This window comes from Alosa pseudoharengus, unplaced genomic scaffold (assembly GCF_046254945.1).
Source record: "Alosa pseudoharengus isolate Yale_2024_CS ecotype anadromous, Long Island Sound unplaced genomic scaffold, YU_APseudo_1.1 YU_APseudo_1.1_scf_6, whole genome shotgun sequence".
NCBI lineage: Eukaryota > Metazoa > Chordata > Actinopteri > Clupeiformes > Clupeidae > Alosa > Alosa pseudoharengus.
The window spans coordinates 24,286,125-24,297,037 of record NW_027468848.1 but is presented as its reverse complement, the minus strand read 5'-3'; the positions used below and the strand labels follow the sequence as shown (position 1 = coordinate 24,297,037).

The 10,913-nt window shown below is 38.3% G+C and overlaps 1 long non-coding RNA gene across 3 annotated transcripts; it reads right to left on the bottom strand.

Annotated features, from left to right (window-relative positions):
• Positions 1–486: 486 nt before the first annotated feature.
• LOC143105930 (uncharacterized) lies at positions 487–5,281 on the bottom strand. Of its 3 annotated transcripts, XR_012983579.1 has the most exons (7): positions 4,955–5,281; positions 4,368–4,581; positions 2,405–2,561; positions 2,078–2,216; positions 1,865–1,957; positions 1,265–1,308; positions 487–649 (listed from the first exon to the last, which is right to left on the bottom strand). It is a non-coding gene; the product is annotated as an uncharacterized LOC143105930 (long non-coding RNA). The 3 variants fall into 3 exon arrangements; XR_012983578.1 differs by having other exon boundaries at positions 4,368–5,281; XR_012983580.1 differs by having other exon boundaries at positions 2,115–2,216; positions 4,368–5,281.
• Between the last annotated feature and the right edge of the window lie 5,632 nt (positions 5,282–10,913).

The window sequence follows — 10,913 nt, the reverse complement described above, 5'->3', positions numbered from 1 at the left end:
TACAAGAAGTAGTGGGAGACAAGCTAACAACACACAACACAGTGATTCTTTGTTGAGAAAACAGGGTGGTAAAACATGTGTGATACTTCCTATTCAATATGGCAACTGTTTGAATGGGAGCAGGAGGTAGTAAGGACCTAGTACTTCAGAGTAATATTGACTTCATAGATCATAACCTGGTACAGTATCCAGTAATAATTTGAATAATGGACAATAGTTGGAAAGGCATGTGCATCATTTACACAATGGTCAAAGCTTTACATGTGTCTGGTGTTGCGGGATAACTAATGTCATCAAGGCAAAATATGGGTTGATTTGTCAATATTTTATTATGTTAACTTTACCAGGTGTGGATCTAGTTTGAGATGCAATAAAGTGTGTTCAAATCTCTTTGTGCCAACACCCCTCCCCTGCAAACAATTCAGCTTTAACAATATCATGCTATGATAGGTTCAAGGATGAAGGTTCAACATTTTGATGTTATTTCAGTAGTAGTCTTTATTAACTTATATTATATAAAAAAATACAAAAGAACAACACTCAGCTAAAACATTTGTTGACTGTTGAGTGAGTGAGTGAGTGAGTGTGTGTGTGTGTGTGTGTAGATCTTTATCTTGCAGGCTCCCAGGATGGCAGACAGGTTTTCCCGCTGAGAAAAAAGGGGGAAGATGGTTAGTGAAAAAGACTGTAACCTGTATTCCAGTTTGATTAGATATTCTAGTGGAGGGATGTTTAGATTAACCAATGTCATAATAGTGTTACAACTAATAAAATATCTGAATACTCCACAGTATGGAAATAAAAAAAACTGGGCCCTGACATTCTGAATTGACAAAAGTTACATTATCAACATCTCAGGTTAGTACATTTACAAGTTCAGAGTGCAAATGAATAAAAAATAGTTTATAGCTCACACTCACCCCAGACAACACTCTACTACCAATTGCCATAAAACCCTACTGTTCATACTTGAATTTCCCCTTGGGCCTACTGTTCATACTTGAATTTCCCCTTGGGGATCAATAAAGTATCTTTCTATCCATCTAAAACATCAGGTACACAGGAGTGTTACAATATAAACTGATTTACGGTATATATGTTTACATGTAGCCTGCAGTACCGGTATATAACTAAATTATAGCATAGACTATAATAACTAAATCTGGTACATTTACATGTCCTACAGTATATGTATGGCTGCTGGAACAACGTAATTTCCCTTTGTGTAATTGTGAGTATCTGGTGTAAAAGATAACCAACTCACCACATTTTGGAAGGCACCCAATCTATTAAGATCTCCATCTTCCCCTGTGGCAGGCAAACAAAGACATAGAAAAATAGTGTCTTGCTTAAAAAGATAACATTGCACTCAACTTAACATTAAAATTTTAACACTTCACATCAGTGACTATCAGCGTTTTGTAGACACGTAACACTTTTTATGATGTTCAGTTAATATCTCCTCATGGTCCACTCACTTTACATTCCCTATACGAGCTGTAAAACATCTTGGTCAATTTACACAGTCCCATAAACTGGAACATAGAGTAACTGCAGACAAACATTCTGGGGTTGGTAGCATCTCTAACAATACTAAAACATGCCGTGAATATTTTTCAGAGAATACTTTATATTATATTTATATATAATATAGGGGTGAGTTATCTCTGGCGTGTCTTGTTCGGGATTTTGAACATAAACACAAAGATGAACAAACGCATTATCTGGTACGATTACTGATACTGACAGTTACTGATCACTGATTTCAATTATTCCGCAGTGCCATTATACATTTTTAAAAGTGATCAAAAAGTACTGTTACATCATCCATTGTTTTATTTGCAATTTTGTGTATGGAAATAACCTTTGTCTTTCTCTTTTTTAGTACTCTTCTGTACTGCTGCTTGTACATAGGGCTGTTGTGGGGGCACTCGTTCTTCACTTCCTTTTCTAGAAACTGTTTGACATAAGCAAATAGTAGTATGTTAATCAAAATGTTAACATTCATACAGAACACAAATAACAAGCATATCATATAATTCATCATACAGTGTACAGATTAGGGCCTGTATCTTACATTCTCCGCAACTGACTTTCTTCCCTAACGCAATTACCATTGCTAATCTACACTTGGTGGAAAGCCACATTTTCTGACATGAAGATGGCCTCCTCTCATTGACCCGGCAAATTGTTTGGATCGGTCAGCGCTTTCTTTCCTGAAAGAATACAAGCAACACAAACAATACACAATGTACAATAAGGTCAAATGTGAAATGTAGGAGTGATGTCATGATATTTTTCTGTACATTTTGTTATTTGATGTCATCTAATTTTCAGTGTCCCACATTTTTTCAGAATTGGGGTTGTATAGAGAAGTTATAATGTATAGAAAATGTGGAATCACCTTTAACCATTAAGGTGAAAATGTCCTTAATGTTATTGAGGCATTTACTTTCCCCCCCACTTAACCTCAGGCCCTGAGGGAGAAGCATTTGTGGGTTTCTCTTTGGGTATTCAAGAAGGAGGACGGGACTCCAGCCCACAGCATTGAGCTTCTCAATCTGAAAAAAAAAAAAACCCTGTTACTTTAAAAAAACATTTATAAATTGTGCCAGTGATATATGTTTACGTTTATGTATTTAGCAGACGCTTTTATCCAAAGCAACATACATATAAATTACAACACGCTACGGGCTAGCAGATGCTACGGGAATGCACTAGTTGAGAATGTACTAGTTGAGAATGTACTTGTTGAGAGTGTATGTGGGAAAGGTGTGAAAATATGTGCGTGGGTTTGGTGTGCATGTCTATTTGCATGTGTGCATGATTCATGTATGAACGTGTCACTACAGGAGCATAGTAGAGGTATTACTCATTTTGACACTTCATTCTTAAAGGTTGTATCAGTGATCCTGGCGGATATTGCCTGTGTTTTTGTTATTGTTTATGTTCAAATTTCTTAGCAGACGTTTTTGTCCGATATATAACTCATTTTATATTTTGTCTGAGGACCAAACAAGACACACAAGAGATAACTCAACCTTAACACCAGTATTCATTTTTAAAAAATCCATGCAATGCTTGGTTATTGTTAGTGGTGTACTACCAACCACAATGTTAATGTCCGGTAGACTCCGCGGTTTGTGGTGCATGGGCTGCGTAAAAATACCAGAGTCTTTTTCAGCGCCTAGAATGACAGGAGAGCTAGCCGACCATGAGAAAATATTAGCTGAACATTATAAAAGTGTTTTGTCTTTACAAATCGCTCATCATCGCTGATACAACCTTTAACCTAACATTAGTACTATGGTAATGTAACCAGGGCCTGTGCTAGCCATTTGGGTGCCCAAAGCACAAATGCATGGTGCCACTCTGGTGCCCCCACTATTTTGGATACTTTATATTGTTGGTTGGTTTAATAGGCCTACTGTTGGCAATGAAAAGTCGTAAATCTACTATGGGTCTCCAACGTCGCTCTGTCAGTAGCCTGGCTGCCTGCCCCTTCTGAAGGCTAAAGCAGTAGGCTACCTTTAAACATAATTGTTGCTGAGAGGAATCCCAGCCTACGAATTCAATAACAAAATAAATCATGCATAATTAAAAATTACCTTGATTTAGGCTACTTGGGTATGGCATAAGGCTTGGCTACACACAGTAAGGTTGATGTGCAAAAAATGAATGAAGTGGCTATTGGCTCGCAAATAAACAGCGGATGGAAAACCTGACACAGTTTGAACTAAATTTAAACTGAACATTGAAGCATAAAATACCAATCATATTTGATATTGGCCATGAGTTCCAACATTGAGCAATATAATCAAACAATCCAAAAGTTAATTAGGCATAAATCCAAACTAGACCGAGAATCTTCTGCTTTTGATACCATGCCACTCCAAATGTGTCTCACCGTAAAACGCAGGAAAAAATACCTTAGGCCTGTTGTCCATGAAGGCATGCCTGGCAAATTGATATTTTATGAAGATGTAACTGGTTGCTTTGCTTTCATTAATGGTTTAGCTAGTCAAGTTTGCAAGGAAGAGACATAACGTGTGAACAGGCCACAATATCCAGTAGGGACGCGCTCACACAGATGCGGTAGCGGGCAGGAGAACTGTTAGCACAGGCTTTACATAAAATTATTCAACAGAAGCCTTATAAGAAATAAATGCCTGCCTCGAATAAAGGCCTGTGGTTTGCACAACCTAAGTAGCCTAAATAAAAGACCCGCCACAATTTGAGGATTTGCGGCATGATGATTTTCTACGAGCTATATTTTTTTGGTGCCCCCCAGGCACTTGGTGCCCCACGCGCAGTGCATGTTCTGCTTGTGCGGAGCACCGACACTGAATGTAGCACAAATGACTTACCAGAATAATAGCATCATCCATCAGATGGGAGGTCAGTTGATTCTTTTTGGTATTGGCCTCCCAGGTTTCCTTTTTTTCATTGAAGCTTTCTAGTTGTTTTTTTTGCCTCAGCTTCTGTGGCTGTGGTGCCGTGCATACTGGGCATATTTTGCACCCATTAAAAATGGATGCAAGACATGCAGGGCTTTTTTTTTTTTAACCCTCCCATGACAGGCTGCAAAAAATCAACAAGAAAAGCATACCGGTAATTAGAATTGCTATTGTTTAAAAATACAAATTCCTCAGTTGTTTAGAGAGATTGAACCATTAAACAACATGTTCAGTCTTTCAACTCAGTTGTAATAAAGGCAATCCTGTAATAAACAAGATTTCATCTATTTCAAGACTGATATTTGGGACCAACTCAGGGTATCTAGTATAACACTATGCGATTTGCTGTTCCTACATTAAACGTGGATTGATGATTCGGTGTTCCCCCAATGCCAATTGGATATTTAACAGAATCCGATGCTCTTCAGGTTAACAATAATAAAGTAACAATTTAGTGTCTTTCAAATTTGTGAAAATAAAAATCTTGGAATACTTACTATATGAGAATAAAAAAGGTTGAGTGTGTGTGTCTGTGTGTGTGTGTGTGAGAGAGAGAGAGAGAGAGAGAGAGAGAGAGACAAGCATGTATCTCGTAAATTATCTGTAACAAAGACAAAAAACATTATTAGAATGATATTTTATCTCTACATTATTAGCAAAAATGATAGATATGATATGATTACTAGTTACATGTTCTACAAGAATAGAATCTCCTTGACTCTAATCGCCTGACCATCAAATTGCTCAGTAACCATTCATGTTATATTCTACACAAGAATGATTGAAGCACATGCGTACATTGCATACACATAAGATATCATATCCACTTGGTGCCTACTACTACTACTTTTGCAGACCCCCCCCCCCCCCCCCCAAAAAAAAAAACAACCCCTGCTGATCTGCACCATCTATCTATCATAATATATAAAGCAACAATCGTCTGTGTGTCTGTGGCTCGCTGGGTACTTGTATAAACTTAGCCTTGCCAGACTTATAAACGCTTTAACTTCAAGTAGTAGCATGAACTATACAGGATGAAACCATTTGGCTTAGCTAGCTGCTAATGTGGCATCCAAAAGCCCATGTCTGGTTGCCCAGTTGGCAAGTAGCTGCTACTTCAGAAAGTTAATGTTGAGCCCTGAACACAAAATTTTGCTGGCGCAGAAATTAGGTGGAAGCGTGTTACACATATATGCAAATTGTGCCACATAGCTGGCGATGCCAAAAGTACACGTCCAAATCAATGTAAATAAACCAACAGCAGTTCCGAATTAGCTAATCTATCTAGCTAGCAGAGGCTCTGGCTAAGTACGTTGCATTTTATTTTGATGCAACAAAGAATTGTATTATGTCAGTCTCTTTCAAATACAGCTCTTACAGTGGAGTTCGAAATAAACAAATAGGAGGACATAATTGTTTTGGCCAAAACTCAATTTTAGACATGTTAAATGCCTATGCATTTCTCTTGCTTATTAGACCCTTGTACTTACCGCTCGGAATCTCGCCCAGGCAATGGTTTCTGGGATCGTCGCACACAGTGACGCGATGCACAAAATTGCGCCAAAATATCAATAGCAATGAAAAAGTACAGTCTTAATATTTTATATCCTTGCTCAAATTTGTAAAATAATGAGCATAAATCTCCGAATGAAAGAAACTTGGGTATATGTAGCCATTACATTTAAACACATCACTTCCCAGAATGCATCTCTTTGCCAAAGAACTTTATTTCCACCTTAAGCAATATAAACATTTCTGCAGTAGTGTATTACATTTATAACAACTTCATAATCAGTATTGAGACGAAAGAACTAGTGCTATCAGTAAGCTATTCTTTTTAAGTTGACATTCTCTGGGGATACGCTTCTGGCATGGGCTTTGTTTACCTAGCAACGGTTACTATGCCTCGCTGGAATGAGAAGTGAGAACGTTTTTATTAAATATCCCACTTAAATGAGGGCATAATTTAAGCCAACGGCAAATATGCAGTCCTGAAACGACTGTAATTATTCAATATCCATGTATCCCAAAGTTATAAAAGTCAGTTGACCGAAATCTGTACTCAGTTGTTGAAACGGGGGATCCGTGTGTGGGCCACGGAATATATTGTCATTAACTTGCATTGGAACGAAATCCGTGTGTGTTTCACGGAAATGTCAACTTCCGTTGAGCGAAATCTGCACTCAGTTGTTGAAACAAGGATGGAATGCAACGCCTGACAGGCTAACATTACATAAAAATCGAACTGAATGTATCAAAAGTGTGTTTCCCAATAAGATAACAACATCCGTTGAGCGAAATCTGCACTCAGTTGTTAAACGGGGATCCGTGAAATAGCCACGGAATATATTGTCATTAACTTGCATTGGAACGAAATCCGTGTGTGTTTCACGGAAATGTAACTTCCGTTGAGCGAAATCTGCACTCAGTTGTTGAAACAGGGATGGAATGCAACGCCTGACAGGCTAACATTACACAGACACTAAAAAAGGCAATAAAAATCGAACTGAATGTATCAAAAGTGTGTTTCCCAATAAGATAACAACGTCCGTTGAGCGAAATCTGCACTCAGTTGTTTGAACGGGGATCCGTGAAATAGCCACGGGATATGAGTGTCATTAACTTGCATTGAATCGAAATCCGTGTGAGTTTCACGGAAATTTCAGTGATTCCGTGGGCCCACCACGGATTTTGAGTTAAGCGTCCGTGGCTATTTCACGGATTCCCGTGAGACCAGGTTGCAACTTCATGAGTAGATTTACAGAAAAAGGTGGCTTGGGCACTGATTGATTCAGTGATAAAAAAAGTTTTTTCACGAATATCTCAGAAATGAAAGGTTTTAGGGCCTATGTTTCTTCATAACACTAACATTTTTAAGCCAAAGACCAACTCTCAGCGACCTTCGGAAGCCGAGATACTGAATTTCAAGTCTAAAAAGTGGGCGTGGCCGTTTCAGGGCCTTCCCCCACCTAATTTTTTGGGCTCCTTGCATTTTTTTCTTTATTGGGCCCTAAATTAACCCTTAGAACCCTAAGCTGTTTTTAGGGCATTTTCACTACCTTTATTCATAAGGATTTATTCTGGTCATTGTAAGTGCCACACACATATATTATATATTGTTTTTTTCAGGAGAGTCTATGCTATTCAGATCTGCCATCATTTCATGTATTAATACTAGCATTGATTTAATTTTGATTTTTAAAGAATTAAAATATAAAAAGTGTATTATAAAAATTCTTATATTTCGACATGTATCTCACCACAGCAAGCTCACAGCTCTACATGCATTTCATGTGGTTGTAGGGCAGACTGTCCTGAATCGGGCAATATAATTGACATGTTGGAGGGATACTCTGGGGCTGAGCAATTTACAGAAATATTTGCTGTGTGATTTACGGAAATAAATGCCATTTTTTATAGTGACCTTTCTGAGCTCCATATCTGTGACATGAACTGATCTGACCTGACTTGACCCTGACTTGGTTACGTGTTAGCCTGCGTGCCTGTGTGTATGCTGTCATAATAATTCTCAACTTTTTACTGCATTGCCATGAACAAAGTAAAGGCAAAAAAGTTGTTTATTTGTTGAACAAATTGGGATGCAATGTATGCCTTGAATTGGATGCCATGCAGGAATTTGCTAGGATCTCAAAACCGGAATATGAACATGCGTTGCCATAGAGAAACACATGATAGCATTGGATTATAAACATGCTTTGCCACAAGAACAGACAAAAACGTGGGGTAAGTCCAGCTATATGAAGTTATTATTTTGCTGTCACTTCGTCTGTTTTATAACCCAGAAGGATGTACTTGGTATCAAATGATAGCTCTGAGTCTCCTCTTTCATCTGACATGCTATGCGATCACGGGTCCGCGAGTAATTCAAACGAGAGTAATGAGTGTGCAGTGTTGGTTTGTGTACATGAGATATTATTTTGCAGTCACTTCGTCTGGTTTTATAAGCCCGAAGGATCGATAAACATGGTACCAATGGATAGCCCTGTGCCCCCTCTTTCATCTGATATGCTTGCCATATCCATGCGATCACGGGTTCGCGAGTAATTCAAACTAGAGTAATGTGTGTGCAGGTGAACGCAGAGAAGTATAGACTGTAAATATGATGCAATTTGATTTAATTTCATGATTTTTTTTATTTTCATACTTGATCGTACAGACAAGTGTGTAGTCTCGTTGGAAAGCCCCACTTCTGCTCTGTCGTGCAATAAAGGTTTCATCTCGCTGCGATGAACCGTTCCGGAGCAATGTAACAGAGAAGAAGGGGTGTGTTTTTTGACGCACTTTGCATCAATCGGGTTCTAAGGGTTAAAAACTGGCATAGGCTACAAACCCAATCTTAACTTAAGTGTTCCCTAAAGAGGAAATAAAGACAAAGAAACGAAAGTTGCCTGAATGGCTTCTAACCTAGAACTCAACTCTGTCATTAAGTGCTATGAGCGGATGGTCAAAGCTAATATTGCATCCTCTTGGCCTCCACACTCTCCACACCACACGCCTACAAACAGGGACAAATTGGGACTAAAACAGGCCCTGGACTTTCTTCCAAATATGCCTAGGCCCACTATTTCCGCACACACACACATTTATTTTAATATTTACTTATTAACTTATTATATTACTTTGCCTCGTGCCTTCATTCAAATAGCCTAAACCAACAGGGACGTCATATAATATATATTTTGGTAAATGGGGGTTTATCAATACATGGCATTGAGTGTCATCAAGACTAACAGACATTGCCCATACATACAAAGCCTACAACCTGGTCAGGTTGGTGCACACAGTAGGCTACATCATCAAGATTTGTATGGATGTAGCATTTCCTTGCAAACATGTGGTAGCCTAGTTCTGGTAGCAAACGTCTAGACTACAATGCGATTTTCGTCATTCAATAAGGCAACAACCTGTCTGTTTTGAGCAAGGACAAAAAACCTGAAGTAGGCCTACCACCAAACATGCAAATGTGTAGTCTGTGAGAGACAGGGACGGACGTTGGAACCCATTTTTGTGCACTGTGTTGAAACGGATGGCATATATCGCGCACATGAGTGCCCAGGCCTGGACCCTTAAAATCACCAGGTCGGACTTTTTATAACAATGGGGATTTAGGGGTTCCTCCCCCGAGAAAATTTTTCAAATTCTGGTTGCTGAACATTTTTCAAATTCTGTTTTTCTGAGTTAACTTACCCAGGTTTGTCACTAAACCATACCTTACATTAGCCCACTCTGGACCCATGCTGTTGGAGGACCCCATCAATTTGCTTACAAGTAGTTTCTTGGCCATTCCAATTGAATTTCTGGGCTCATAATGGGCTTTCCTTGACCTTTACTCACTTGGGTCACGTAGAAGGCTGCTGTTTCCTTTCTGAGTGCTTAAGAAGACCACCATGGCTTCTGATTCGGATAATTCCAACCTCGTGGCAGCCTACAATGTAATCAGTACCTGGGTGATTCTCCAACTATGGTACTTTTTCTGTCCTTGATATATATTTTAAAAAATAAAAAACATTTCTACTTTTTTATTTTTTTCACACTTACTACATATTTAGGGGAACCTATATATAAAAAATCATTGTTCAATTATGTTGTTTTTTTATAAAATATAAGACATTTTATATGCGTTTTTTTACTATTTTGCCTCTGTCCCTAGGCCAGACTTTGGGTCTTCGATCTTATCTCACTTAAAATCTAATACTGATATAATTTTAAATTCAAACAGAAAGTATGCATTATAACCCAATTCATTCAAATCTACTATTTGTTTTTATATTTCTTTTCGATTTGGCATATTTTAAACATGTTAAACACTTGTCCCTTGGGTTCACCGTCATTTCCACACCTCTGCATAAAATGCAATCCCAGGCTCAGTATTCTAGATTTGTATACTCATTAACCATAGCAACTGACACTCCAGAGGGATCCACATGGCTGAATGAAAGAATGACCCCAGCAGAGGTTAATACATAGGAGATATATCAAGGTAAATATGAGAAATACCGCGAGTATGTTTATTGTACGTCATTTCTGAACCGCTCATAATTCATTCCGATGGGAAAAATTCTGGATTTTTACCATTTCATTAGGTGTAATTTGAGATTATTTAATGCTAACTCTAAAACTAACACTAACAGGCTAGTCAAACATGAGATATTAGAGGGAAAGTGGGAAAATGTCATTTCCACGACCGTCTTTTCCACATCTGTCTCCATGGTAGTGATAGGTAGACAGGTTGGCTTGTTTTTGTTCGGTTGTGGAAATGACCATTGCTTTTGCCATTGTCTGGAAAAATGTCAAAAAAATACATATTATTCCATAAAAATCAGCACAGCCAACTTCAGGGCAGGTATCTAGGCATACTGGGGAAACAAATTATGCCAGTAATATTTTAATTAAAAATGTTTCATTTTCTGAAAATGTTCAGGTCCAAAAAGTAGG